The 26354-nt window shown below is 36.3% G+C and overlaps 1 protein-coding gene across 2 annotated transcripts in view; it reads left to right on the plus strand.

The window, feature by feature from the left end:
- Nucleotides 1-26354, plus strand: part of NKAIN3 (sodium/potassium transporting ATPase interacting 3) — a gene marked incomplete at both ends in the record, with an annotated part of 372746 nt that overhangs the window by 320309 nt on the left and 26083 nt on the right. The window lies entirely within an intron of this gene.

Here is a 26354-nt window from a genome sequence, read left to right on the forward strand (position 1 = left end):
GGACAGGAGTGAGTAAAGGACTAATTTTCTGCCACTAAAAGACATTTTCTCTTCAGAGAGAGCTGAAGTAGCTGAAGAATAGTCTCTATCCATCACTGCTGCAAGACTTCGTTAATATCTATTTTCTTAAGAAGTCACAGCTAACAGTTCAAGTTTTAGGCTTTGTTAGACTGCTGTAGGAAACATTGCTTAAGGAATTAACATGCATTTTTAATGAACGTGGTCTTGTTCCATTTTAGTGCAAGCCCTGTGATAGATTGTTCATTTCAGTCTTATCTGAGCATGCTTCACCTTTCCAGATACTGGCCTCCAGTTCCGTTGTTATAAATAGCTGTAAGTTTGGCTTTAAAAGCAAAGAAGTTCAGGAAGCCTAAGAAAGAGTGTGATTTGCTGATCTGATAAAACAGAAGGAAAAAAGAAAACTATAGGCATATCATGGTTTTAGATAACAGTGAAGGAGAACAGAGGAATTTAGAACTGTTACACAGAGAGAAGTAAGAAGATTAGTTTGTGTGCTAGAATACTGATACAAACATAAAAGGAAGGAAAGAGAAACTAATCAAAACCAACTTCAGTATTTTATATCAAAGCAACTGAAATAATATGGTAGTTGAAAAAAAAAAAAAAAAGAAAGAAAATGAAATAAGCTTCTGAAGAAGAGGTGCAGCAGTGCTGCTTTTGGAAGTATCAGAAAATTCCTTAAAAAAAAAACAAAAACAAACAAACAAACAAACAACAACAAAAAAAAAAAAAGAGAGAGAGAGAGAGTGAGAAGCATAAAATAGCATGAGCAGGGAGTTATACCATGGATGAAGAGATGTGTTTAAGACCCATGGTCATGGACAGAATTCAAGAGACTATAGGAGCTGTTGGAGATAAGTGATTAGAATAAAAAATAAAATAAAAATAGTATGGGAATGAAGAGAAACTGTGAGAAGACCAAGAGCAAGGAGGTAGCAGAATGGGGAACATCTGAGACACTGAAGCTGGCACAATATCTAGATCACAGGTCTTAGAAACAAGCAGCAACTGAGGGCAGAGCAGAGAATATGAAAATAAAACATATTTTAGAGGAAATACAATAGATAGCCTTATGAGAGACACAGACTGGTACATGACAAAGAAAAGAAAATTTATTCTACATCTTTGAAAGTCATTGGAAGGGTTCATCATATTACCAAGCTGTAGAGAATAGTAGGACTGCAGCAGTAAGATATGCAAGGTTTGTTTGACAAGCGCAGGGCTAAAAAGTGGTGGAAACAATACAAACATATTTATATTATATTTATGTTATATTTAACAATATTTAGAGTTCCCAGTAAGGAGGGGAAATGCAATATTCACTTTATTGTAGCCATGTATGTATGTAGCCAGTAACTATGATTTTATTTTATTTTATTTTATTTTTTGACATCCTCTCTCTCTCCTTTTTTTTTTTTGGGGGGGGGGGGGAAGGGAAAAGGGGGAAGACTTGTAGTTGAGAAATAAGCAAGATGCTTCATGATTCTCAAAACTGTGTGTTGGAAGTGTCACCCCACCTTTTATCTTCTGCTTCTTTGCCATGAGAAATCTAGGTTCAGTAATGTGTTTGGATTTATGTCCAGTGAAAAGATTTATATGTGCACTTGGGTCTGGAGAATAACATTTTATCTTCTTTTTAGCAATACACGATTGTGGCCACTGTATTTTTAATGTTAAGACAGGAACTGTGTCCCAGAGATCCTTCAAGAGTTAAGTAATCCATGAGTACAAAGAAAGAAACAAAGAATAGAATTTTTGGCATCACTTGGAGTACGCACAAAACCTCAGGCTTTATTGAAGGCTTTTTGAAATTCGGTATTTGTTGACATCTGTGTAAAAATTGAAGGTATGAGATGGTGCTGAGGGGCTGGAGACTCAATCTGGGAACTATTTGCTCATGTAAATAATCCTTAAAGATGTTCAGAGACCTACCAGCTTATATTATCTGGCTCTCTGGCTCTTGTTACCAGCAAAATGCTCACAGAAGGGAAAAAAAAAAAAAAAATGAGGGTAGCAAACATATAGTTTAAAATTGTATCTGGGCAGCTAAATTTGTTAGCATGTGAAGGAAGATCAGACCAGCCTTTAGTCCTGAGAGATACATAATGAGAGTTGTTATTTTTACCCTTTCTAACATGCTTTCATTTTTCTTGTGGGTTTTTAAATGGAAAACCCTCAATTAAAATGTTTCTTACAATTATCAAAAGACATACTGAATGCAAAATTACTGAATACAGAGTTATAATATTCTCATTAGAAATGGCCAGTTAAAGCTCAGGTTGTTTTGTTTATCTAGGCTCAAAGGTAATGGCAATCTATATCCATATTACTAACACCTTCTAAAAGCCCTTAATAATAATTGACAATCTCGACTCCTGCTAAAACCAAGTTATGGATTCTAGAACTAGATGCTGGTCATAGACCAGATGCAAAATAAGTTAAAACATCATCAATATAGAATGAGGATATGGAAGAAATGGGAGTCATTTTATTTGTCAGTAGGTACTTTTGAATCCCTTTGCTATCAATCATTATTGATATAGCAGTTATGAAAAATCTGGCTCATTTTCATTGCATACGTATTTGAAGGACATGATTTTGAAAAATCAGTCTGTATTTCTGTCTGTGTGGTTTCATGCTCATGTTTAAATGGGGATATTTTTTTTCTACGTACAAAATGGCATTTTCAGAATTAAAGACAGTATTGATTTTTTTTTCAACACAGGGTTTGCTTATTTAATTCAAATGTGGTTAATCAATATAAACGCATTTTAGCACAACAAAAACAAAGAGCAGAGACATGAAGAACCACAAGCATTAAGTGTGTACACTAAGAGTGTTAGGAGCTGACAGGAAAGTTCCCTAAACGTAGTATTCTATGAATCATATTTTATATTTATCATATCAATTTTACTATATTTTTAGTCCACTCTAACTAAAGTATTTTTTTCATGCTAGGTAGTAACATTGGAACAAATACATTCATAGAGGAAACTGGAAGGAAAACAAATCTGGAACAACTGCCTGAGGATTCCAAAGACATTATTATATTGCGGGTCATGACTATGAGAAATGGTGTGACAATCACAGCAGAAGAAATTAAAAGGCAGGAGCTGTTTAAACAAGAATTAAATGATACCAGGAGGGAGTGAAGGATGGTGAAATCCACTGCTAGCAGATGAAATAAGTGTTTCAAGCATTAATTGTTTCTGCTCAGCCCTCCTCCCTTCATATATCAAGATAATTATACTCAGTTATCTGATTGGGGAAAAAAAAAAAAAAAAGAGGATGGATATAGTTCAGATTTTGGATGAATACTTGAAAATTCTCAATGGCTGTCTAGCAGTACATACGCTCTGCTTACCATAATAACAAATGCCACATGCTATGCCTCTTATTGATTTCAGGAAACTTTGTATCGGCTTTCTGTTGTAAAGGGGAACTATGGTCTCACTGTTTCACGTTAGACATCTGCAAAGTAATCACAGGAAATTACAGGGTGAGGTGACAATGAATCAGCAACAAACACTGAAAACTGTGTGAAAATACAGTTCTTCTAATGCTCCTGTGTGCTCAGTCTTGACACTGATGTATGGAGACCCCAGAGAACACAATGAATTGCAGTATGTTCCTGCTTGCACCACTGTTAGTGGTTTCATTTCAAAGCAAGCTGTCATTTAATTATTAATAAGAATTAAAAGTCGGGAATGCCAATTTTGTGTGGCATAGTTCTCTAATAGAAACTGAGTGCACATTGACAGCACAAGGCAGCAATCATACTCAAATTTGAGCAGCATGATTTAACTAAATCCGAGGCAAATGTTTTTCTTGTAAACCAATGACAAAAATACTGGACTTGATTTATCAAAAGAATGTGTATGATACAAGGCTTTCATTTTTTGAAACTAAATGGCAGAAAATAATCTTTTTATATGATATTCAGACAATGGTTAATGGTCACGTTTTGATATTTCCATAAAGCAGATGCACATGAGGATACAGAAGTGCAAATCGATGTATTTGTATTAAATTATTAAAAATGGCATGCTTACAACCAAAGCTTTCCATATACACTTTGTTCTATTTTTCTCATATACTACGCTCACTCTCTCCTGTTTTAGATACAAGAATATGATCTTCTTGTTACAAAATGTCAGCCTTTCATTAAATTATAGTGTCCATCTTTTCTCTCATGAAAAATACATAGTTCTATGACTGCTTATGCACTCATTTATTTATGCCGTAGGAATCTCATACTCCCCAGGCCATGACAGCACATGGGTTATCCAGTGGGCATGTTTCTGGAGTACCATATTCAGGTTTTCCTGATGTTGTTTTGTTAAAGCAATGAACCTGAAGGTTCATTTCCTTATGAACCTCTCTTTAACCTGAGAGGTTAAAGGAAAGCAAAGAGAAAAATCTGCTTGTCTTTCTGCTTACCTTCTATTTTATTTCTTCTTTCCATTTTTCTTTGGCAAGCTTTCACTTCTAAATGTCTATCTGGTGACTGCTCACCTTTTCTTCAAGACCACTGGATACTCCAAAATAGAGTACACTCTACTCTTATACTATGTCTTTTATTGCACTCTGGCTTCTAACATGTGTCTAAATTGCTGCTACTGATAACTGATCTGCATTTCTTATAAACCTAACTGATTATGGAAATGAATGAAGCCTTAGTGAGATGTTCAGTTTAATGTAGCATTTTCACTGCCATAAATATCTTGTCCCTCTAACTGCAGTGGAGTCTATCAATCTCAAAACATCTTCCTGGACAGTTTTCATTTCTGTCTGTATACTTCCAGGATTTTTGCTTGGCTGTATAAGGAAGTTGCTGCATTCAATTAAAAAATACTGAAAGTCTATCAGAAATGATTGGATATTCCCACAGGTTATCAGGGTATCGAAGAAACAGCTATGTGTATTTTTTATTTATTTTTATTTTGGAATTGTTCCAGGATGCTGGCTTTCTAAACCACTGCAAGTAACTCTGTAAGTGAGATAGTTAATGAAAATAGCAATTATCCTTTACTATGTCTTTCAGGAGTACACAGAAAACCAATCCCTACTCTAAAGTGCCATTCTGCATTAATATGAGTTCTTTTATTGTGTGCCAGGTAATACATTTTATGCCCTTGGCAAAGATGCTGTCTTTGGTGCTGAGAGAACAGCACATAATACTACATCTTAGAATAAAAAAGCTATGCCAAAAGGAAAGCCTGAGCTTAATTCTCATTTCACACTTATTTTATATTGCTGTATTTCCACTACCGTTAGCTGAGCAGCCTTTGATTTACACTAGTTTGAGAAAGATTAAAACCAAGCCTTCTATATCAAATGTTGGCTTTATGTATCTTTTTATTATTTGTACAGAAATGGAAACCTACAGAATTGAATTGCTTAGATAAAAAACTCGTTGTTTTTTCCAGATTAAGGGTCTATATGATTAGAACCCCGATGTATTTTTCCTTTGTGGACAGATATGAATTTCCTTTCCTAAAATCACGTCTGGTTTATTTTCTCCAAATTTGAAATATATATGTATTAAAGCATGTATATTTTAGTATGTATACATTGTTATATCAAATGAGCAATGAAAGATGCAAATTACTTATTTCCCAGTCTAGCTGATTAATACAATTATCTGCTATATGTTAGGGAATTTTGATTTTACGGATTTGATTTAATTCTTATCTCTATCCATACAGTGTGTTTTATTACATTTCTCATGACAGAAAGTGTAACAGATAAACTTTCTAACTTTAACTTTATTCATACATTTGCAACCTTGTGAAGAATAAATCTGATTTCTTATGGAACATAGGCATTTTTCAGCCTTCTTACATTTGCTATTAACAATAGAAAAACATGTAATTGAGTGGAGGAATAAAGTAGGATCGATTTGCAAAAATGAGATATAAAGAAGCTGATATAAAAGGTCTTTTATCTACTGTAATGCAGCGCTTGTGAAACAAATTGAGCCTTTTAGTCACCATATGGCACTTTCAGAGCTCTATTATTGTCCTTATAGCCTAGACCTCTGCTCTAACCAACCAAATTTCACCTCGCATCACTCCTTATTTACTTCGTTATGTGCCATTCACATTTCCATTTGACCGCTGATTCTGATTGGAAGGAATAAAATGATTCATCTCTTAAGAACAAATGAGGATGTTAGTGGAGACAAGAGCAGTAAAACTGTGCAGCTGTCTGCTGCTTATTTTTATTGACCAAAAAAAAAAAATCAAAATCATTTGTACATAAAGCTAGAAGCGAAGTCTGCTGCCTTGCAGAGAGGTAAAATACTCATCCAAAGCATACACAAACAGAGTTAGTAAAGCTAAAGTATAAACAAATCTACTGGATTAAAACTAGTCATAATAGGTAGCATGACTTAAATATGTTATAAAACGTAATTAAAGAGTTGAAGAAGATGGAGGAAAATAATGCCTGATCCAAGGAACTTTGAAATAAATGTAACTGTTTTCTTCTACTTGCAAATAGACTCTAAATCTATAAAGATATGACTTATGAAAGCACTTTCATTATGTCATTTATTTCAATGGTCATTTATTTCAAGAGAAAATTTCACCCTTATTCAACATCATGAAGAAAGCATCAGAGGAAAATGCAATCCATGTGTTAAGAAATAAAGAGAGAGAGAAAAAAACAGAGCATTTTTTGTTGGTTTTGGTTTTGTTTGTTTGTTTGTTTTAAAGAAAGCTCTATTAAAGAGTGTTAAAGATATAATGTACTCTTTATAGAAGTACTTTTGGGTGTTCTGTGACCCTTCTTCAAGTTATCTGTTCAAATTAAAGGTACTTAGGCTTATATATCCTGTAGGCCATCTTGTCAACACAATAACAAATAAATATAAAAAGAAGAGGTAGGAAAATGGTTCTATACTTTTGGTAAATTATGGATTTGACCAAAAAAAAAAAAAAAAGAGAGAGAGACAGACAGACAGACAGATAAAAAGAACTAAACACCAAAAGCTGTCCAAAGTCTGAACTCTTCAAACACACCCATGAGTTCAGTGAACATTTACCTTGCAAAGAGCATGATGGGCCATGAATAAGGTAAACACGTAAACACACAAGAGCAAATTCAAAATGAATGTTTTGCAGGGCTTGCCATTGCTTGCATGGTGCACAGTAGGAACCTTGCTGGTGGGATGAAAAATTATTTTTAGAAGTCACTGTTGCTAGCAAACCAAGAAGCAGGAGTCTGAGAAAAGTCAAGACTGCAGATATAATCCTGGTCCTGTTGTGATGAATAACAAAATTCCTGCTAGTGCAAATAAGAATTAATTATTTTCCCCTTGTATACGGATTTTACCACATACAAAAATTACATTCCCAAATATCATTTAAAAATGAAAAATGCTGAAAATTTAAGTGATAACTGGATATTATATTAACTAATAACAGCAGCTAATGAAAAAGAAATAGCACATCAACCAGTATCCTGTAAATTTTCAGGTATTGTTTCCTTACATCAGCAATAATCATAGAATCACAGAACCATTAAGGTTGGAAAAGACTTCCAAGATTATCCAGTCCAACCATCACCCTACCACCAATGTCACCCACTAAACTATGTCCCTAAGCACTACATCCAACCTTTCCTTAAACATCCCCAAGGATGGTGACACCACCACCTCCCTGGGCAACCCGTTCCAATGCCTCACTGCTCTTTCTGAGAAGAAATTTCTCCTAATTTCCAACATAATCCTCCCCGGGACAACTTGAGGCCAGTCCCTCTAGTCCTATCACTAGGTACCTGTGAGAAGAGGCCAATCGCCGGCTCCCCAAAACTTCCTTTCAGGTAGTTGTAGAGAGCAATAAGGTCTCCCCTGAGCCTCCCCTCTTATAATAAATATAATAATAATAAAAGACAAAGAAGTTCTTCACTCATTACATCCTTCTGCTGCTGGGACATGGCAGTCCTTGCGGAGTACCATATTCTACTAGCTTTCGTGCTAATTATTCTGTCTCACAGACTTCCTTGGGTTATTCCTGTACTACAAAAGTGCTTTCTTTCCCTTTTATACGTTTCTTGGCTGATGGTCTTCCCATTATGGCCAACTTCACTGAGGCCACACGAAGTCTGAAAACAAACTTTGGCACCACATCAACTGTAGAATTTTCTCAGCAGACCAGGCAGTGTTTATAACATGGATTTTAGACTCCATAAAATACACATAAATCCTCTAAAATATACAAATAATTATTTGCTCAGTCTGCTCTTCATGTCTGAGAATTTGAAGGCATCTGCCAAATACTCTGGAGAAAGATGAATTTCCAGTCTAAATAGGTTTTGAAATAAAACAGTACAAAATAATTTGGAAAAGTGCCCAGAGACCCCCTCAAACTGTTCGACCTGCTGTATCTCCAAACATGGAGCTTGAACACTTTGTTCTGTATTTCCATAGCTAAGTTTCCGTGTGAAATACCATATTGTTTAGTTTTGCTGCTGTGAAACTCTGAGGACTAAAATTGTGAAAACAGGCTTTATTACAGGAAAGTAGCTCCAGTCTTCAAAGATGGAGAGTAATCCCTCCACACAAACACATTAGTGGTATACTGAAAACACAATCACTAATTCTGTAAACACTGTATGAGATAATCCTTAGGGAAAACACAAAAAAATATATTGAGCAGGAAGAGGAGTGTTAAAAATCACAGTGACTGGACTGAAAAGAAAGGGTTCATTGGAAGCCTGGGAATTTCAAAGGAAAGCCTAGATTTTCCTCATATTGAGTTTTGAAGCTTCAGCAACATTCTATCATTTGCAAGTGCTGTGTAAAAACAGTTATTTTTTCATTCTTCTCTACACTGTTACGAATCCCTCTGAGCTCATCTTTTGGATCTGAGCTTATCATTGGATAAGGAGAGTGGAAACCAGGGAAATAATAGCAGGACATAGAGCAGGAGAGAAAGGAGAGCTCCTGTCACATATCTGGCTAAGAAGTCACTGAAGAAAGAACTCACAGAGTCTTTTTCAGTTACTCTGAATTTTGATTTAGATTTTCTAAATGCACAAGCAGTCAACAGTGCATCTGCACATTAGCATTTGTACCATAATGCACAATGCCGTAATTTGTTCTACAAGTGCAGTATTAGTTTCTTAATGTTTATAAGAATATTATATTAAGAAAATAGCATACCCCTTCAAAAATTGTTACTACATGAAGAGATCTTTGGCTTTTTGCTTTTCCATTCTTTGCAAAATGTTCCACAACTTGAAATGGCCTCCCTGGCTACTAGATTTATTACAGTAGAGTTCTGCACTTCTCTTACCCTTTAATTTGACCTTTCTAGATGTATTCTAATAATTTTATGTCCTATAAAGTTAATTAAGAATTGAACATTTCCACCTGTTAGTGCAGTAAAGTGCAATTGTTCTTTTGCTAGCGCATATTAATAATGTCACTAATTGAGATAATAATTGTCATGATATGGGATTCCTCATTTTGCTCTGAAGGAGTTTTACCTATGGGAGAAATAGGCAATGACCTGACATAGGAGATGTAAACCCTATTAATGAGAGAACATGTTATTAATCACCCCACACATCTAGGAAGATCTGTAGCAGAAACAATTAGATGAAGACAGGAGATGTTCTGACAGGCAGTAACACCTACACCTTGTTACTAGAGACTTTGGTAAAACCATACAGTCAATCTGGCCAATATTACCTGTGTGACACATTCTTATTTCCTCACCTTTCTTCTGGAGGAGTACAGCATTGCAGTGGCTCAGAACCCCCAGTGGATGGTGTGGAGGAGCCTCAGGCTGGTCTCCAGAAATCCACAGAAATACTGTTAAAAGGCTTTGGGTGTAATAGTTTTTTTAGACTAGCTCTTCAGGAAAACATGATCTGCAGCCAGATGGCTTGCATGTTGTATCAGCTTCTTATTCACTATACCTCAGTACTGGAGGCTGTAGCAAGGTGGGGGTTGGTATATTCTCCCACATGCCTGGTGACAGGATGAGGGGGAATGGGCTAAAGTTGCACCAGGGGAGGTTTAGGTTGGATATTAGGAAGAACTTCTTTACTGAAAGTGTTGTTAGGCATTGGAACAGGCTGCCTAAGGAAGTGGTTGAGTCACCATCCCTGGAGGTCTTTAAAAGATGTTTAGATGTAGAGTTTGGTGATATGGTTTAGTGGAGGACTTGTTAGTCTTAGGTCAGAGGTTGGACTAGATGATCCTGGAGTGCTCTTCCAACCTAGATGATTCTGTGATTGTGAAATACCACTTGAAATATGCTTATTAGCCATGAGATTTGGTTGTCTTCTGCCTTGCCCTGGAAAAATGTTGTGTAAAGCACTATCAGCAGCATTCTGTAGACAAGAAGCAGAGATGGGTTACAGACTCAATTTGTACCTAGGGTTTTTGTCTGTCCTGTTTATAATATCAAGGTATTTGAGGTATTGACTGTATGTGACATGGGATCAGGATTTCGGCTTCTCTTCTATGGACCCCTGAGGGATTGAGGATATGTTTCTTCAGTAAGGAAGGGAAAATAAAAAGCATAGCTTCCTATGTTGGAAGTGCATTATTTTTGGCCACAGTTACCTTGCCTTAACATGCTGTGCTTGATGTTCATAACTGCTGCTGCCTATTATTCAGATACCTTCATCAATCTTTTCATGATTGTTCCTAAGGACATTTTTTTATTATTATTTTCAGAGGATGCAGGCTGTTCAAAACCCATTGGTGTATTAAAAGCCTGATTAAAACTCCAGAATATCTGACAGGCCTAGCTGTGGGGATTCCAGATTAACCATCTGGAATCATTTGATCTTAAATAGTATTAAAATAATGTTTCAATAAACCTATGTTTGAATGCTACCATGTTTATAATCCAATAAATGCTATCTCAATATTAGCTTTTATTCACTGAAGAAATGAATTCTCTCAGTTGCCTCAGCCACAGTACCTAGTCAGGGGTTTTTTTTAAAGGTTTTGAAAATTTCTCTAAACAGGCTTAGATACCTACTCTATCAAATAGTATGCCATATTTTTATTAATTTGCTTAAAATATGCTAAAAAAATAATGGTTCAAAAATGTTATTGTAGGGCCTAAAATGACATTCACACACATTAAGACTTTCTTTGAATTATCTTCCACAATTAGGAATTCTGCTACAATAGAGGGTAGCGTTATATACCATGGTTATTCTATTTTATTTTTTTCAGGGTAACTAATCTGAGGAAGTTTCAGATGAAGTAAATATTACTAGAAAATATTTGGGGTGTATATAACACTACAAATTCCAGTGAAAGAAACTAAAATTGGCAGTCAAAATATCTTATTTGCCAGGGTTCTGTTCAGACAACTAAATGCAGACAATTCTTCCAGCCCAATTATTCACTTTCTGCAATGCAGATAAGACATAGGTACAAATCTATAGGATAGGATAGGCATATATTGGAAAGAGAAAATAGCAAAATGTAGTAAGGAAATTGTATTTACTACTATTTACTGCCATAATTACAGCTTCAGTTCTGATATAAAAAGATAAAACAGGATAGGTTTCTGTTAGTGTAACTTCTTGATCTGTTTTAGCAATCTGAGATGGATACAGCTTTTAGAAATCTTTGTTGAAAAGTTGTAGCTATACATGTATATTGTTTTCTCTAGGTATGCTGCTATCACTTATTTCAGTATAATAATCAGTCATGGTTGTACCATACATTTTAGTAAACTAAATCTTAATGAAGCGATACAGATAACATTTTTAAAAGTTTTCACAGTAGTGAAATACTATTCAGTGGTATTTAGCTGAACTGTACAGCTGAAAGATGTTCTAACAAGAAACCAGCCAGCCTGTATTTTAATTGTCACTTCCCTACTTAATGTAGCTCTCATTGCTATTGGTATTCATTCATTCCATGATTCTATATTTAGGTTAGATGTTAAGAGGAAATTCTCCACTCAGAGGGTGGTGAGGCCTCTGAGGAACAGGTTGCCCAGAGAAGTTGTGGATATCCCAGCTCTAGAAGTGTTCAAGGGCAAGTTGGTTAAGTTTTGGGCAACCTGCTCTAGTGGATGGCATCCCTGCCTACAGCAGGGAAGGTGGAAATAGATGGTCTTTAAGGTACCTTCTAACCCAAGCCATAAAAGGGCAGTTGGACTATATCTTAACATATTCTATAACTATATTCTTAACATATTGTAAGATTTTACAACTGCATTTATTCAACTCAATGAATAAGGTCTGATTTTCTAAGCAACAATAACTCCTGCAGCACTACGGTTATACTCTTCAGCCAAGTCTGGAAAACACAGCTTTTTAATCTTGTATATGCTTACAAAAGGGCAGCCAGGTATGCATTGATGTAGGGGTGGAAGTGGTCAAATTTTCATCATTAACTGGTCTTTTGTTGTATAGCTCCTCTTCTTTCATAACCAGTAAGCACTGAAAATCAATCTGTTTTGAAAACAAAACTGTTGGCTACACACACAGCCACATGTTTCTGCTTTCCTTTCAGATTTTTTCATCTCCTTCTTTGGAAATGACATCCCTCATTCTGCTCTCCTGCTATTTTTGCAGCTGATCTTGAGAAAGATGAAAAGAAAAAGATGGAAAAATGATTTCTTACCACTCCTTTGAGGGTCTAGACCAATCAGAAACATACTGTCTGAGCTGTGTTGTCATTTTTTTTAAACTTAAGAAAAAAAAGAAAAGAAAAACAAACAAACAAACAAACAACTATCCTATTCCTCATCAGTATCTTCTTCTTGTAATCAACTCAAACTTGATGTTTAAAATAGATTAAGATTGTCCACAATCTGGATAGGTGTGTCCACATTCTGGATAGGTGTGGCTGGACATCGGGCTTGCAACGTGTCAAAGGTGCATCCTGGAAAGAATTGCAATTTTATTCTCATGTACAGCCCAGGGTCCAACAGTAACATATGTTTTGTTTGATGTTGAAGATATTTACTATTTCATGGTGATCATCAGTTTAACCTATCAAGAAGGTAATATCTGGTATAAAATAGTCTCTCTTCACCATCAGAGAATAATCTCCCTGCCTTGTTCCTCTTTTCCGCTTTAGATAGATTTCCTGTGTGTCATATTTCTTTAAAAATAATTGAATTTTGCCCACATAGTAGCCAGCAGAAAGTCTGAGGAGATCAGATTCTGCTTTGCATTTCATCTGCTCTTGTTGTAGATGTCACACAAAGTTATGTCCTGTCTAGGTTCATAACAACGTTCATGATGTTTTTCATATATTGGTCTGAAAAAAGACAGTTTGACTGTCTTACAATTTTCCCTTTACAGTGGGGACTCAACAAGGAGTATGAATCACTTCTGACACACCCAAAACAATCTGTCACAATGCCTTAAAATACTAATGAGAATACCCTTGAGTCTTATGATATTAGTAGCTGTTTCATGTTGTAATTGAATATAAAAAGCTCTGTCAAGATTTTTATCCTTTGACAGTAACTTCTTATTTCTAGAACAAAATAGTTTGAAAAGTATTTTAGATGGTAGCAGTATGAAGAAGCCCTTTGCACTTGATCTGTATGTGAACAATGTGAACCAACCACTCACTGTAAATACTCCCAGATACAGAAGTTTTAAAGGAGTGCATAATTTAGTATCACAAGCTTTTCTTGGAGGTTAAGTTTTCTAGGTGTTTGATCATCTTTATAATTCTCATCTGGACTTATCACTAATTGGTTCACATCTTTGATGAAGAGAAGTCTCCAAAACTCAGACAATCTGTGATCTGATGCATTATCGGTGCTGTGTACTAGAGCACTGCTGATTCACGAGGAAATTCGGTTTTGCAACCCACTATGCCATCTGATACTTTTACAACAGTATAAGATTATCAAGTCATAGGTTGTGATTCGTTACTGCTATATAGCCTGTTGTTTAGTTGATTCTGCCTCTGAGCACTTCATTAGTCCTAGTTAAGTATAGTAATTTGCACTTGGTCTCACTGAATTGCATCACATTTTTTCCAAACCCTTTGTCAGTTTGTCAAGATTGTTTTAATAATAATCTTGTGTTTGGCTTGCAACTCCATGACACCTTGCTTCTGTCTGGAAGTGTAAAACGCATAATATCTATTCAGATAACCAGGTGACTGATGAAAATACTGGATAGTGCTGGACCCAAACGAATTCAACAGACTCCTGTTGGCTACTGACTCTTAATCTGATGAAGAATTGTGGGTAGATATTTATGAGTTCAATTTTCAAGACAGTTGTTCAATCTATATAGCAATACTCTGGTCTAAACGTTTTCATAGTTTGCTTATAAGAATGCCAACCAATGTCAAAATGCTTACTAAAAACAAGATTTATCACACTTGTTGCTTCTTCCCTAACCACAAAGCCCATTAGCTCTCCTGAAAAAGAACAGACTCAATTTAACATGGTTCGGTTTCTGATAAATTAATGTGAATAAATTCACCTTATCTTCTTAGTAGTATGTTTATTTACCCATTAATAATTTGATTTCTTGTTTCAGTAAGTTTATGGTAAATGAAGTTAGGAACATAATTCTACGGGTCTTTCTGTGGGTCTTTTCCTTCCCTTTTCCTGTCTTAGTGTAAGGATAGATAGGGACAATCTTTGGCTTTCCGATGTTCTTCAGTCTCTCCTGTTTTAATCAAATTCTAACAAGTCGTGTACATATTTGAGATTGCTTTAGCAAGACCCTTATATGCTTTCAGGTGAATCCACCAAGACTAGTATATATGCATTTCTTCTGGTTTCTGATTTATATGAATTATCTAAAGCATATAAGCATATTATTTCCTTATGCTCACCCGAGTCCTTCATCAGTTGTGTCAGTGGCGTTATTTTGCTGACTATCTGAAGATGAAAATAAAGATAAAAGATACTAGGATTTTCAGCCAGCACAAGGCCGTAGTTCTGTATTAATCATCTTAATGCCATTTAACATAGCCAAACCTCATCTCTACCTGCTTAAATCCATGGCCCTGTTCAGCTGGAAGAGCTGTTTGTGTAGATGCAATGGGCTGGAGAGCTGGTGGGTCACCTGCCCATGCTGAAAAACAATTATTGCCTCTGCATATTCCTACAGCCTTAGTGTCACATCACTAAGGACTACAACAGCTCACTGCTTGAGCTTGTCCTTTGTTAGTAATACATCACTGAATATTTTTTATTACACTTTTATTTTTTTTCTTGGCAAAGATCAATACCAGCTCTGGATGCCAGAAGTAGGCTTACATTTCTTTGCCTGACTTTCTCTCCTTCAGGCTGTGTAATTCAGAATCTGGCTTCCTGGAAAGAAGTCTGTGTTTGTTTTCCATAAAGAATCTCTACATGCTGTAGCTGAAAGGTCAGTCTAGATGATCCAAGGTCAAGGACTGCAAAGACATGCTCCAGTAACACCTGTCTCTGGTCAAGATGCATTCTCAGAGCTACAGTTTCAGGTTTGGCTCTTCCTGAAGTTGCAGTTGCAAAGTGTAGGCTCTATGTCTACATTTGCATTTCTGAATAACAGTATCTTCAAGGTAGGATTTGAGGACAAATCTGTCTCCCATTTGCTAAAACATCCTGATGTTTGGTTCTAGGGCAATTCACTTGCTGCCACCCATAGACACAGAACATGAGGGTGTGATCATCAGCCATGAAGGGATGCTTATGCTGGTTTTGTGTGAATCTTCAGAGACAATGTCATTGCTAGAAGGGCTCCAGTATTTCTTCTATGTTTGTAAACTTCTTAATTACAGCCTGAACTTAGGCTCCTTTGAAAAGAAGTAGTGATTTTTGGCTTCAAGCCCCACAGTCAGACCCAGATGAAGGTAATGAAGGCACTAGGATACACTGTCAAATGATAGTTGTTGGTAAGAAACAGGAGGCAACCGGACACAAAACTGTGAGTCACATACGGGGACCAAAAAAATAAACTGTGTCACAGACAGGTGGTAAAAGAGATCATGCTGGGTCAGATATGACTAGAGAAGCTGCTTCTGAAATTCATTAAACACTGAGAGCAAGCAAAGCTTCATTGCAATTCTTGATAGCTTTTCTGCCCAGTGGGAATCCTGCACAAAAACCTTTTAGCACACAGTTTTACTGGGAATACCTGAGCAAACAGATAACATAGCTGCTTTTATGGTAGTCTTGTTTCTTACATATCACAGCAGGCTACTTCACAAAGCATTATAGGGGTGTGTTTGTGTGTGTGTATGTGAACCTCCATCTGCACATTCAGGTAGCAGCTTGAAGGAATTAACCAATATTATCCATAGTAAAAAGTACTACAGTGGGAAAGATAGCCATAAAAGAAAATAAACTGTCATAAAAGGGTTTTTCAAAATGACCTGCATTGCAATCATTGCACAAGTTTACAGCTGGGTGAAGACGCTACTGTTACCTGCCAAACATAAATTCAAACACAATTCTGATAATAGTACTGTTTCTTCCAAAGAGCAAAAATAGGTCAGCTGTGGCTCAAAATAGTCATTTGTTCTTTGGTTTGAGTACGTCAGATTGATACACAAGTGAAAGCATACATGTGGTAGATCATCTGCTAAACATCGTATTAGATGGAAATTGATTAGGAAAAACAGAATGATGATCAGAATGCTGTTCCTCAGCTTCATCTGTCTGTGATATACTTCTGTGCATCACTAGCATTTCGATGAATGCACAAAAAATGACAAAACAATATCAAAGTCTCTGGTGGACATAGAAGTGATGTTTTTCATTTTTCATTTTCAAGAGTCAAAATCCAACATATGTTCTGTCTTTTTTCCTTCCTAAAGATGCAGGTACACCTTCACAACAACTAGACTTTAGATAGATAAGTCCACAGACTTATCATCTGTGAACTTCTAAGGAAGATGAGATTTTCAAGTATTTATTTATACTTCCAAAAATAATAACAAAACTAGCATTTGCTTGTAATTTTCCTTGTCTATATTTAATAAATAATTAATAGAAAAATAAAATAATAATGATGTGTGCAAAAACAGTTTGTAATTGAGATCCACAAAGAGAAATACTATATGATGCTTTTTCAGCTCCCTCTGCAGACTAGATTATAAGAAAAGTTTTCAGACAATCTGTACTCATCCGTGCTGACTTATGTGAACTTCTGCACTCTTGTGAATTTTATCCTCCTCCTAGTTATTATTCAAGTCTATTTTTTTCTGTGATTTAATTAGTGCTGGGTCTAAGCTGGTGCACATCTTTCACATTGTGGAGCTTGCTTCTAAGGTACATCTCTGTGTCTGTTACTCCTGAATATCTTCCTTGAGTGTTCCACTAGGGGGCTAATAGGGGCAACCTGGGAAGGCTAGAGATTAAATCTTACTTTGGAGTTCATTAGATCATAGAACATTTCCTACAGTGAGTTAATACAAAGACTTAGCTTTTTTTTTTTTTTTTTTTCTTTTGGGGGGGGAGGGGGGGTTGTTTTTTTTTGTTCTGTTTTCCCTGACACATGCTCTGGCATAACTCTTGTTAGTGAAAGCTTTGAATTTTTTCATACATTTTTCAGGCTATGTTTATAGATTAATATGATAATATGAGCTAAAATTATAATGTGTTCAGTCTTAGCTACTATGACCTAGGTATTTAAGAAGTATTTTTAAAGGAGGTTAGAGAGTAGTAAGGATCAGGATGTAGTACTTCTACCCTTACAGTCATTGTGACCTCACCGAAATCTTAAACATTTGGCATTTTTATTTCTGTGCCACAGCTCATCTGTCTTTAAGTGGGTACGGGTACTACCTCAATGTGATGTAATAGTTTCATCCACGTGTTGTTTACATGGTGCTTGAAGGGAAAGAAATAATTCAGTAGAAAATAAATAATTCTTACAGATTGCACTTCATTAGAATTAAAATATATTCTTTGTGCCTGTTGCCATAAATAAGTGGAAATAATATTCCCATTTAGGACCCTTTTTTCCAATTCCTTATTTCCAATTAGGACCCTTTGATCTACTAAGAATATATATATATTGGTATTCTATCAACAAAGGACATAGAATGGTTTGGGTTGGAAGGGACCGTAAAGACCATCTAGTTCCACCCCTGGCCACAGGCAGGGACACCTCCCACCAGACCAGGTTGCCCAAGGCCCCATCCAACCTGGCCTTGAACACCTCCAGCGATGGGGCATCCACAGCTTCTCTGGGCAGCCTGTTCCAGTGCCTCTCCACCCTTTGAGTAAAGAACTTCCTCCTTATGTCTAATCTAAATCTATCTATTTTAGTTTAAAACCACTACTCCTTGTCCTGACAAAAGCGACATCCCCTGACAAAAGGGATATATACCCTCACCAGCTTTCCTGTCCAGCCCCCTGTAGGTACTGGAAGGCTGTAATGAGGTCTCCCCTGAGCCTTCTATTCTGAAAACTGAACAACCCCAACTTCCTCAACCTTTCTTCAAAGAAGAGGTGCTCCAACCCTTTGATCATCCTCATGACCCTCCTCTGGACTTGCTCTAATAGATCCATGTCCTTCTTGTGCTGAGAGCCCCAGAGCTGAACACAGACCAGGTCTCACAAGAGCAGAGTAGAAGGGGAGAATCACCTCCCTTGACCTGCTAGCCATGCTTCTTTTGATGCAGCCCAGGATATGGTTGGCTTTCTGGGCTGCAAGTGCACATTGCTGGCTCACGTTGAGGTTCTCATCAACCAGTGTCCCCAGGTCAAAGCCAGGTTTAAAGAAAAAAAAGAAAACCATCTTTCTGTCTCCTTGTAAAATTAGATGTAAAGTGTTTTCTCACTCTGTTATTTAGCTGACAAGCTGATTAGGTATTAATGGAAGTATGAGAACTCCTACCTTGTTCCTAGCAGAACTTCTATTTTCTTTAAATACTGAATGAAAAACAGATCTAGAGAAAAAAAAAAAAAAAAGAAAAAAAAAAAAGAAAATTGCTGCCTAGCCAATGATTTTCTGGTTATTTTGTAGGAATCTGTTCACATGTAGATCTCTGTTATCTCCCTCTTCCTTCTTACCATCCACATTCCTTTCCCTTTGCATCATACTGTCCTTTACCAATCAAGGTTTGAGATTGATTCTATATTATACTATTGAATTTCACTGTATTCAATTAAATCATTAACATTTGATTAATTTATTGCAAGATAAAACACTATATTCCAGCCAGTCACGTTTAAATACTGTGTTCAATGTTTTTACATATTGAGACTTCCATTTCATTCAAAATTTTAAGCATATCTTTCATGTGATAGACAACCAAGTCAATAGGATTATTGCTTGGGGCGTTTTTCTTTCTCTTGTATGTCTCAAGGACAAATGTTCCCAGATTCCTTCTGTTGGTGTAACTCATCTAGAGCAGCTGTTCCCTAACCTCATCTGTGAGAGATGCTCTGACAATGTTATCTCTGGGATACCAGAGTATCTAGATGAAATTCTATAAACTAAATTATACAGAGGTCTGGATTAAGGAGTCTGATCCAAATTCTTCAGCTGTCTGTTCTAAGAACATATGATATTTTTTCTAAAGGTCCTGTAATGAAAACAAAGTAAGGAGAATAAGCTGCAAGTAAGATAAACACTTGAGAGGGAGAGAGGGAAGTAATACAAAATGCTCTCACTTGTTTTTCTCAACCCTAACCAAGCTGGGACACACATTGGCAACATAGCACTGTTCCCTCTTAACTGGTCTTTTTGGCAAATGAGCAATAGGGTTAGTTTTATATTTAAGATGCTGGAGAAATAAATTTCCAGATCAAATGCATATCATAATGCTTCTGATCTTGGCTTGGGAGAATTAGATTGTCAAATACAATTTTTATTTTAAAGATGAAGGGCCCCCACAGAGACCAGGAAAAGAGAAGAGCAGATACTGTGCAGGACTTCAAAAAGCAGAGTAACTAACAGGCATAGTCTTTTCCAGCATGCTGTTCTCCCCTTGTAGTGCTAGGTAGATGGCATTTGAGAGGAGTTACCTCCTGCAGTATTAGCCAACAACAACCTTTATGTACATTTGAAGAACACATGTTTATTTTAGGATCTCTGCTCACTTGTTTCTCCCCTGTCAATATAAAGTTAAAGGACCCATCAACTCCTCTCACCAACTTTTAGAGTGCTTAATCCATTTTAAGTCCTATCTGAGTTGGAGCCTCTGGGAGAGCTCTCCACTACAACTCTAAATAGCACAGTTGGACCAGACTGGCTCTGGGTCATGCAGTTGAAATTGTTAGACAATGCCCCTGATACCTGGATTTTATTCAAATCAAATCCAATAGTTTTTAGGAATATTAAGTAAATAGTGTACTTCAGAACTTACTGCTATACTATGTTTTCTGGAGATACTTCTAGCTGTTGGTCTACTTTTATGTTTTTAGATTGCTTAATACTCTAAGGTTGGGACTTATATACTAAATTGGTGTGCATTTCAACATTTAGTTCTAGACAAAGAAAATAGAACTTGGAAACTGTTTCTGTAATTCAAAAATTGCATTGTTTTGAAATTATGTATAATTATAATATAGTGTAAAACTATTGTTATAGTGTATCATCAAGCATTTAATTAATTATAGTATATAATCAAGCATTTATATTGAATAATTATATATATAATTATAAAACTGGATAACTATATACAATAGTATACATTATATAGTCACGCAGTTATAGTGCATACTTATTATTAAACTACAGCTGTATACGTTGTTACCCTTGATCCTAATTCCTCTTCTGCAAATTGCATTTTTTGATATCTGTTGTCATTGCTGTGGAATATGTGGAGCTATAAATTCTTCATGCTTGATAATCTCAGACATATTGCTATCTTACTAACTCACATATACACACACATCCTAGGATAATATCCTGCTTCTCTTATGCATAGAATCATAGAATCACAGAGTGGTTTGTGTTGGCAGGAATCGTAAAGATTACTTAATTCCACCCCCCCTGCCATGGGAAGGGACACCTCCCACCATACCAGGTTGCCCAAAGCCCTATCCAACCTGGCCTTGAACACTTCCAGGGATGGGGCATCCACAGCTTCTCTGTGCAACCTGTTCCAGTGCCTCACCACCCTCTGAGTGAAGAATTTCTTCCTAATATCTAATCTAAACCTTTTAGTTTAACACTATTCCCACCTGTCCTATCACTACACTCCCTGACAAAGAGTCAGGGAGTCCCCAGCTTTTTTGGTGGGACAAAAAGTCCCCAGCTTTTCTGTAGCCTCCCTGTAGCTACTGGAAGGCCTCTGTAAGGTCTCCCCAGAGCCTTCTCTTCTCCAGGCTGAACAACTCCAGCTATCTTAGCCTGTTTTTGTAGAAGTGCTCCAGCCCTCTGAATTCTCACATTCTGGTTTAATGCTTTACTAATGCATTACTAAATTAGCCAATAGTGAAATATCTCACAGAAAATGGGACTTGTATTTATAAGGTTCTCAAGCACCACTTCTCAAGCACCGCACAGATAGACAAGAAATAATGATTTTTAGCTGTCAAGAGCAACAAATGAAATCAAGATAAATCCATATTCAATGAGATGACCTGAATGTATTGGGAGTGTACAAGGAAGAACTTGAAGTAGGGTTGTCATATCTTTTTGATTGGATGAATCTTCCAAAACTAGTTTACCTATAATAACCTGTACATTCTCTGAGAGCCAGGCTACCAGCCTATTTGGATGGTCCCGTCTTCTTGTAATGAGATCTCTATAAAACTCTGGGTAGTAGCTTAACAGTGATAAGTGTCCTGTTGTACATCTGATCTTGAAGATCAACCTGATAGCCTAGAGCACTGCTTCATGTAATCTTAAATACCCAGTATACTCTGATATATCTCTTTTGAACTAGAGGAACTGCAGTGTGTGAACGAGATAGTAAAGTAATCACATACTGAGACAGTAGATTTTAAGGCCACAGCTGCTGATGATGATAAAGCCAGGTAAAATGATTTAAATCAAAATTATTTAAATAACCAATTTTAATAAAAAAATATTTCAGTCTGCAGTTCATAACCTTGATTTAAATAAACACTTTTAATTTTATTTTGCATTTGTCCTTGCTTTTCTAAGGAAAGGTTAATACACATTAACTGTTAACTATTAAAATACATTAATTTACAAGTAAATATACATTTTACACCCAGTTTGTTTCTTCTTTTTAATAGGATATATTATAACAATATTCATTTATTAAAGCAATTAAGACACAGCATATATTTGCTGAGATGATTAGGTTTTTAAATTTCTTACATGTTTTCACAGCTTCTTACAGTTAATGATGAACAATTATGTAATATAATTTCACTTCTATTAAACGAGGTATTTATATTTCATGCAGATGTCCATATCTCAAGCTTAGAGATTTTAGTTAGACTAAAGCATTTATGTCCTCTAGAGACTATACTGCCTGCATAGGGAAAAAATAACAGTCTAGTATTTCTACCTAAGAGTATCAGGAGAAAAGAAATTACGTATAAAATGTCCTCATAATAACATCATATTAACGTACCTATGTTCCACTATTAAGAAATCCCTTTGTGCACTCCACATCAAAGTCCTTGTCAACTTAAACAAGGTGACAATTGTTACCCACACCCTGATCACTGTGATGTGGGGAATATGAGCAATGTTTATCAGCTAGTCATTGGAGAAATATGACTTTTTGTACCAAAATATTGTTGGTTTCATAGAAGCACTCAGTGTCTCATATCCAACCATGGCCAATGTTTGACTCTTCTGAGGGTTATTTTATTTTTCTGAAAGATAGACTAGATGCTGTCAGGGGTCTCAATACCTGCTTAGATTCTAACGTTCCACTTTGGAATCTAAATTGCTGTCTGGATCAAGCCCTAGGTTCCCATTTATACACCTCTCATTGCTAGCGATATTTGATGCTTTGGACATCCTGTTCCAACCACTTCATTTGTCCCCTTGAATGATTACTGAAATACAAGATAAGAAAATTAAATATCTTTCGGGTCATTTGCATCATGGTTTCTTTAGTTATCAGGGAACACACATTTATGTCTATCACTTGGTGCCCGGCCAATAGCCAACATTTCCAATGTCAAGAAACCAGGCAGTTCGCATCAATCAGCTCACTGCAAATTGGCAATTAATGTGATGGCTGGATGGGTTCACATGAGCATAACGTTATTAATTAAACAGCAGCTGGGTTAATCAAGATAGCAAAAGTAATTTGTTGGAATAAATATTTTATTAGTGTGTCCATCAATAAAGCAAAAGAAGAGGTTTTAATTAATTCATTTATAAAAATATTCACACTGTGGTGGCTGTAGCTCTGTTTAAGGATCTGAAAAGAGATCTAAACTGCAGAAGGTTATATTCCCACTTCATCACTTCCTACTAATTGTACTGTAGATATCAGTTACCCAGCTATAATTACAAGTATGTTAGTTACAAGCCAAATATTGCTGTCCACCACTGATCACCTATACCTAACAACTAATGTCAAAGGGCTCTTTTCTCTCTTTGTTGTTGTATTCTTTCAGAAATATGCATTCTACCTTTTGATTACAGACAGTTGTTTTTGAAATATGGTGGATTTTTATACTTCCCACTGTGATTAAAGACCTGATTTTTCCTTTTCCTCCAAACAAAAACAAAAACAAAAACAAAAACAAAAACAAAAAAAAAAACAAAAACAAAAAAAAAACACTGAGCATGGCTAAATATATTTTTTTTTACTTCTCTAGGTATTAATTGATAATCAGGTTGAGGAAAGTCTATCTTTTAAACCAGTATATGCCATAAACATAATATGTAATATCGATTTTTGTCTGATTGAGGAATATTTATCTACTAATGCTAAGAAATAAAAAGAAATACTAAGAAGCAGAAAGAGATGGCTGATTCTTCAAGAATAAGGCCATAAATAAGACAAAGACATTACAACAGCATGTTTCAAACTCTAAAGGCAGTAGCAAAAGGTTTACTTTAAGATCTACTGAAAGAGCAAGATGTAAGCTGTTATGACTGCTAAAACAATCAGGTTTGCCAAACCTCATACTTTTTTGGAGGGAAGACCTCCCAGAGTATTTTTCCCTGTAGCTTTCTTCTTTGTGTCAAGTAGGTTGTTACCTATGAGAGTGGAAATCTCTTCCTGTGCTGGGAGGATGAGAGGTGGAAATAGCATTCTCACCAAGTTTGAGTACAAAAAAATTACAAAATACAGAATTGGATAACGGTAAATAATTCTAAATCGTTGAGCTTCCTTCACAAACATTCAACCCACAAAGACTGTGGGCTGAACTGTCACTCCTATTTCCAATGCTCTGTCTGTACCGCCATTCTTTGCTCACATCAGGAAGAAGAGGTAATGTTTTCAGGGTGCTCTGAAGCTCAGCAAATTTAGGATTTACTGCTGAAGGCAGAGGGTGAGGACACCCAATCATCAGCTTTAGCTAGCCTACACCATGGGGTAGCCAGACAGCAAAGGGTGATGCACAGATAAAAACGTGGTCTTTTCTGTAGTCAGATTCCAAATACTGTTATGGGAATGGTGCGGAAGAACCGCAGAAGTTGGAGCCTATATCTAGAATGATAACAGTACACATTATATAGCACAAAAAATATGTGCTTCCTGCAAGATATTCCACAAAGCAAGAGGTCACCCCCAATCCAGGGCTCATGCCAAGCTGCACTGCCAACTTGCTGGGCATCATTGCTGCGATGCCTGTGACCACTTGCAATTCCCTTCATATCCAGTCTCTTATGTATGTTTAACTCTACTTAATCGTGGCCTATAGTCTTCAAATGTTGTATGATATAGCTAGTAACCTCATCTAGAGGCATAAAAGAGGGAGAATTACTAGGACAGGTCCATTTAAAATTGTCTAATCTGTTTTATTGATTTTTTGATTTTTCTTTTTTCTTTTTTTTTTTTTTTTTGATACCACGTTTTACATGAATTGTTATTGTCCTGAAAAGCTGTACTACAATTCATTTTTATTGTGTTCATTATTTATTCAGCAGCTTTTCTCTTCCAAATATTTCAGTCACATACTTAGGGAGAAGAAACAAACCCAAGTGACTTGTCTAGTCAAATCTCACACTGTCAGTGCTGACCTGGAAATACTGTAAATAAGCAGATAAGCAGGTGACATTTCCTCTTGAAAAGCCACTCATTTTCTGGTTTGTTTGTTTGTTTGTTTGTTTTGTATGATACTTAATGCAACAGCAGTTTAATCTATGTGTAATGTTTGGGTGGCACAAGCAATATACCTCAAATATAATATGATTTTTTTTTTATCCCTTGAAAGCCTTTATATAATCGTGCTTCAGTTAACCTATGTGAAAGACACTTCGATCCAATACCCACCTGATAAAGGCTGTGACAATTTCTCCCAGTAAATATGACTCCCAAAAAAGCTAAGGAAGCTGCAGCTTGCTCAAAGCGAGAGGAAAGCTGGATTAGACTTACTGGCTCATTTTCCCAAAACATCGGTGAGGTGAATGCCCAAGAGAGGAAGCTGGCAGGACTAGGCTGCAACGCTGTGACAGCTCTCATTCACACGGAACTTGGCCTGGGTGTACTGAAGCTTAATTCTCCATGGGGAAGATTAATCCCTTGGAGGAGGATTAAGCTGCAGTGAACTGAGGCCACTTTATTTCTGAATGGAAAAGGCCACACAGGGATTTAATGTGCTTTATCTTACATGCATTGATTTCACAGCTTTAGTTAATTCATCTTAACTTCCCTGAATTCTCTTGTGTGGACAAGCTTTTTGTCTGCAGAGAGGATCTTGGAGCTGCTTGTAAAGCTCCTGGTATAGCTCAAGAAGAAAGCAGGTTGGAATGATTTCTGTGCCAGTGAAGGAGCTTATACCTGTCTAGATGCTATTAAATTACCTCCTTCTCAGATGGTCGATCCATGACACCCTTAAAGGAACTATTTTAATTAGAATTTTTTTTGAATGGATCAGACAAAAAGATTTAAAAAAAAAAAAAAAAAAAACACTAATCTCTAGGTTATTTTAGAAATCTTTCATGAACAGCCTCTTCAAGGCTTTCAGATAGCACAAATTGTGTACAGCTGCACAAACAATATTTTCTCAAGCATGGACATGTCTGGGCAGTGCAGTTTATTATGTTTTCTTTCCCAGTGGAATTTTCTTCATCTTTGGTGATGGTAGTAAGAAAATATTTCGTCTGTATTAAAAGCTAATGAGCAGAGTGTCTATTCCCTGGTCCTAAGATTTTAATCCATTCCTCTCAGTTGCACAAGTGACACAGATCTGGACAGGGAAGAAAGTTCTTATGGGAGCTCCTGTTAAAATAATGGCATGTTTTTGCTGGTGTTGTCCTCTGAGGAAATGCGTCTGCTCTTTTCATGCATAGTGAATGTGGTTTGCAGATAG

This window comes from Aythya marila (assembly GCF_965140915.1).
Source record: "Aythya marila genome assembly, chromosome: 2".
NCBI classification, from domain to species: Eukaryota; Metazoa; Chordata; class Aves; order Anseriformes; family Anatidae; genus Aythya; species Aythya marila.